Source organism: Populus nigra, chromosome 3 (assembly GCF_951802175.1).
Source record: "Populus nigra chromosome 3, ddPopNigr1.1, whole genome shotgun sequence".
Lineage (NCBI taxonomy): Eukaryota > Viridiplantae > Streptophyta > Magnoliopsida > Malpighiales > Salicaceae > Populus > Populus nigra.
Window position 1 is genome coordinate 9,298,547 of NC_084854.1, and position 5,532 is coordinate 9,304,078.

Below are 5,532 nucleotides of genomic sequence, written 5' to 3' on the forward strand. Positions count from 1 at the left end.
TATCCTTTCAAGTTGAAGTATTTAAACCAAAAGGTTTTTTTATCTCACATTGAAAAAACATAACTTTTTTCTTGGAAACATAGAGTATATATACTGATGAGTTTCAAATCCCACATTTAGAAAAAAAATCGAGTCTCGCTCGGGTCACTGGTTGACCTGCCGGGTCGACCGGGTTTGGCAGGGTCGTTGCACCGGTCGGTTTTTTGACAAACCCGGACCGATCCAGCCCCTAGGTCGACCCGTCGGGCCAATCCGGGTTTAATAACTATAGTTATTAGCTCTTATTAATTGAATTACAAATCTTTTATTTTTTATTAATTGTGTTTCAAATGTTATCAATACTAGACAATGTCACCCTCACCCTTGCTTTGTTAGTGGTTTTAAATTTGTTTATTAGGACAAACCAAGTGAGTCTAAAAATATAAGATGTTTAAGAATAAGTTAATATTTTGGATAATTAGTTAATTTTTAGTTCAAGTAATCTAATTCATTTTTTCTAGTCAAGGTATATGAGGATTTAACATGGAAAGCTCAAGTGGTTGGTAGTTTCAAGTAATGTTTGGTAAGCCGAAGTGGCTAGTAGTTGTGGTGGTAGCAGATGATGTCTGGTAAGTCAAGATGATTGATAGTTATAATAGTAGTAGATGATGTCTGCTAAGCTGAGATGATTAGTAACCGGTACCTATAAAAAAAAACCCTCATTTGATGGACGTGGAGACTCTACAATTCTAGTAACCTTATAGCAAAAGAAAATGCAATGATAATTTAAAGAAATAGACTTTAAAAATATGTATGCTGAAAATGTTAAAAATAAAGGGATTGTGAACCTTAAATTTGAAAGATTCATGATGTATTTATAGCTCATGAGTCTTGTCTTTTTATGAAGAAAAGAGGCTGAAGTGTAATTTTATCCTTATGATATTTTAAGTTGGATTTTACTCAAAATAATACATATAAGATCAATTAAAAATATTAAAAGCCTTGTATGGAGTCCTAGAAAAAATCTCTAAGTAAATGCCTTGCTTGAGCCTTTTAGATGTGAAAAATAAGTTCAGACGCACTAATTGGACCCAAGCATATTAGGCTCAGGATGCGCATCCAAGTCCGAGAATGTTGGTCTTGGGGGCATGTCTAAGCCCATTGATAAAGAGAAGTGTTTTAAGAAACTACAGTCAAGAAAGTTCAAAGAACTCTATTTGTCATTTATGAAAAAACAATAACTCACCAAGGATTTTATTATATTTATTTTCCTTTAACATATATAAAGAGAATAATTTATTTTGTATCAATTTAATATTACTAATATTACTCCATTTCTAAAAGAAAAAATATATTTGACATCCTGTAATAAGCGTACAAAATAAAAAAAGATTGTAAAACATGTTTTTTTTTTTGTAATAATAATGGTTGGAGGATTAAATTATGTTTTTTTGCTTAAATTTTTTTTTATATTTTCATATTGTTTTAATGTACTAATGTCAAAAATATTTTTTTAAAAATAAAAAATATATTATTTTGATATATTTTTAGACGAAAAACACTTTGAAAAGTAACCACTACCACATTTCCAAACACACTCAAGTTTGTTGTTGGTGGTGTTTAAATTATTTATTATTTAAGTAGGACTTTGAAAGACATTGATACTACACGAATCCCTTGATGTAAATCATTCCTGACAATAGCTAGCTAAAATATGAAAAATTAAAGGATCAAAATGAACTTTCAATGAAACCACAAGGACTAAATAAAATGAAAAAGTTAAAAAACTAAGGAAATGAAACATGAGGAAAATAAGATTTAGAATACACAAAACTACAAGGACCAAATAAAAAATATATGAAAAAAAAACAAAAGACCAAAATGAACTTTTAATGGAACAACATGGACCAAATATAAAAAAATAAAAAAGACTAAGGGATCAAAATGGCCTTCAACGGTTCAATGAACAATGAAAGGCTATTTTGTTTTAGTTTTGTTTTAGTATATTACTAAAACATAAATACACAAACTAGAAGAATCGAATAAAACAATATAAAAAATAATGGATCAAAATAAATCTTCAATGGAATAATAGGGACCACACATGGAAAAATAAAAAAAAACCAAGGTTGGCCTTCAACTATTCAATGAACAATGAAAGGCCATTTTGTGAAAGGCCATTGCTGAAACATAAATACACAGAACTATTGGGACCAAATACAAAAAACTAGAAAACTAAAATGAACTCTTAATGAAACAACATGGACCAAATATGAAAAATAATAAAAATTAAAGGACCAAAATGTCCCTCAACTTTTCAATGAACAGTTTAACAACCATTTTGTGAAAGGCCTTTCTGTTGAATTACTGAAACGTAAATATACAGAAAATACAGGGATCAATTACAAAAAATAATGAAAAATTATAAGGCTAAAATGAACTTCCAATGAAACAATAGGGACCAAGTAATGAAAAAGTTAAAGAAAGGGATGCACCATCAAGGCCTTCCGATGCTCAGCCGTCAATGAACAGTGAACGTCATCCTGTTTCAGTGCCATTAGTAGCAAACTAACAGTAACAGTAACAGTAACAATAATAGTAATAATATATTGGTTAAAAAAAAACAATTTGATAATTACTTATTATTAATTTATTTCTTAGTTGCTAGGCGCGTGGGCATAGAAGTACAAATAATTATAAAAACACCGAAAATGAAAGCAATTTTGAGAATACAGATAAAGTAGCAAAAAAAAAAAAAAAACAGATACATACATCCAGATACAGCAAAGGCTATGGAGATGGTGTCCATGTCTTCCTGTTTGCTATCCATCAATGGAAACTTCCTTCTTTCTTCTCAAAACCCGTCTCGCCCGCCCACACTTGTCAAGTAAGTTAAAACTCGCACAACCCAATCTCCCTCTCTTCTTTCATTTCTCTGTTCTTTTTTTCTTTTTTTTTTTATATTCATTCTCCATGTTCTTTGAATGTTAAATATGAATTGCCGTGTTAATCCTGAAATAAGTAGGAAACACTCTATGTTAAACAGGATGTTTATACTTTAAAACAAAGAAAGCCCTCTTCTTTTTCATGTCCTTCTATAAATTATGGTTATTGTATACCTGGGCTTTTGTTTTCATGCTGGGGAGAGTAGAGATGTTAACACCAGATGATTGTAATAATCATGCTAGCAGCGAATGAACTTTGTTTTTCTATTCAGTAGCTGGTTGAGTTGCTCTCTATTTGTTATATATATATATATTCTGTTGTTAATTTTATGTTCATAAAAAATGATCATTTTCAGATGGGGATTTAGGATGGATCAGGATGGAAGCTCAGTTACGAAGCGAATCAAGAGCCAAGCATTTCGAATCTTGGCAAATCCTAATGTATGAATTGACCAAGGCTTCCTCTTGAGTAATGCCAATAAATTTGGTTTGAATATTATCAAACGTTTTCTTAGGTATGTGATTGGTGATTTTATGCTAAATGACTCTTGGTAGTCAATTTTTTGGTGTTTTGGGGTTTGTATCATTTGATATAGTTGGATTGCTATCAAATTAAGAACAAAAATAAAAAGACGTCTGCTAAGATGAAAACAAAGCATCGAATTGATTGCTTGATTTCAATAATCCTGGGAAAAAAATTGACGATGACTCTAGATCTCTTATTGTGGTCGATATGCTTTTTTTTAGCTTAGCTCTCTTGTTTACTGTTGATGTTCACTGTGGATAATGGAATTAAAAAGCATTGAAATGAATGAACACATTACTTCAAATGTTCACTTGAGACATTTGAGAACAAAGATTTGTTTTTCCTTCTTCAGGAGGAATAGTTTAGGAGCATATCACATAGTGAAAGCATGCTAAAAATTATTCCTCTTGACTCTCACCATTCTAACCTGTAAAGAACAACACAACTAATCTGTGTATCCAGAACATGGAATTCTTGGCCACCTATATAGAAATGAATAATACATGTCCATAACATAATTTTCCATATGGCAAAGCTTCCGAAAAAGACCCTAAAGCTTAATGCAGTCAAGTCCCTTTAGCCATATCTTATAGCCTGTTCAAAAATCTTCTCGGCAGCCATTCACATAGAGGGTTCATGGTTTCATGGGAGAACCGCATTCCAACCCTTTCTAAAACTTGGAGAAGAAAACTTTCCCGCATGTTTTTTTTTTCCCCAAAAGCATGCCTTCAAGACCACCTCCAACGAGAACTTGATTGATCATCTGTGACTCTGAGGTTTTAGTACCAAGAACTTATCCAGGCCATAATCCATTACCCTGGAGCCCTTGCCACTCTCTCTGTCTAAGATGTAATGGAAGCTTCTGGAAATCTATGTTAACACTGAGCAAAATTTCTGTAATTTGCTTTCCTAACTGTAGCTCGGAACTTATTCAGTTTCCTAATTGTACTGCCAATACCATTCCTAATATTATTGGAGTACATTCATGTAGATTTCTTCCACTTTATGGCAAGCATTCGATTTATATACATTATTTTCTGCTTTGCACGAGGGGGTATTTTGCTCTTGTGTGATGAAACACAGGAAATCCACATCTATGGAGGATGTGATAAATAATTTTATCTTGTTGATATATTTGTAGCCTAATCCATGTTTTCCAACCATAATTTTGTAACAAAGGTTAATAAGATTTGTATTTAAAGTCAATGAATCTGATTTCTTGGGTTTTCTATTATGATTTGTAGACAACAGGCTTTTTATTCATAGAAAATTGCTCATGCCATGATTGTTTATCTTGATTCCATTTAGTTGAATTTCAGGGAAGTTGGCATCTATTAAAGTATTGCACTTGACATAGTGAAGGTTTCTTAACTTACATAGTGAAGGTTTCTTAAGGGGTTGACTATTTATCTAGTAATGATGTAGGAATTGACCTTAAAGCAAAGCTATAGTGACATCTTACAGTCAAGGTGTCATCTAGGCGTTTTCATTTAGACATTAAAGTTTTAAGATTGATTGTGAGTTGGTTGATAGAAAGCATTCAAGGGATGTGTCTGGTTGCATAAATTTTCTCTGTTCAACCTGTTCATTTCTAAATTTGTTAGAAGCCTGGAAATGACTTGTTTAAATTGGAGTCTACAATGCTGTAGCTGTGGCCTACCTGTGCTTTAAATCTCATGGAATTGCTTTGCCAAATAAGTTGCAAGATGATGCAAATCTCCCCTCTATTCGTTTGCTGGGAATACTGAGGGTAAGTATAGGAACATTTAGAGTTCCCCCAGCAATTCAAGAGCTAAACTGTCAGGGAAACTAAACTATGACATTATGAGTTAGTGACAGCCTTGAGTTTTGGATGCTGTCAATTGCAATAATGTCTGTTCATCTCCTGAATCTCAGTTATTCAAGCATTGCTCATTTCCGGGTATTAAATACATGGAGAAAGGACGATGATCTCTCTTCTTAGGAAAGAAAATTCCCAGCATAACCATGAAGTCAGTGCCTAAAATGTTTACCTGTTAAGTTTTTTTCGTTAATTTTTCCCCCTTTCTTTTTCTTTAATTCCCTTCCATCATTCCTATTTAA

The 5,532-nt window shown here is 32.4% G+C and overlaps 1 long non-coding RNA gene across 3 annotated transcripts; it reads left to right on the top strand.

Annotated features, from left to right (window-relative positions):
- The first annotated feature begins 2,604 nt into the window (after positions 1-2,604).
- On the top strand, positions 2,605-5,526 carry LOC133688838 (uncharacterized). 3 transcript variants are annotated; one of them, XR_009841211.1, is made up of 3 exons: positions 2,680-2,866; positions 3,281-5,200; positions 5,347-5,526. It is a non-coding gene; the product is annotated as an uncharacterized LOC133688838 (long non-coding RNA). The 3 variants fall into 3 exon arrangements; XR_009841212.1 differs by having other exon boundaries at positions 2,693-2,866; positions 3,281-3,439; XR_009841213.1 differs by lacking the exon at positions 5,347-5,526 and having other exon boundaries at positions 2,605-2,866; positions 3,281-3,428.
- The last annotated feature ends 6 nt before the right edge of the window (positions 5,527-5,532 follow it).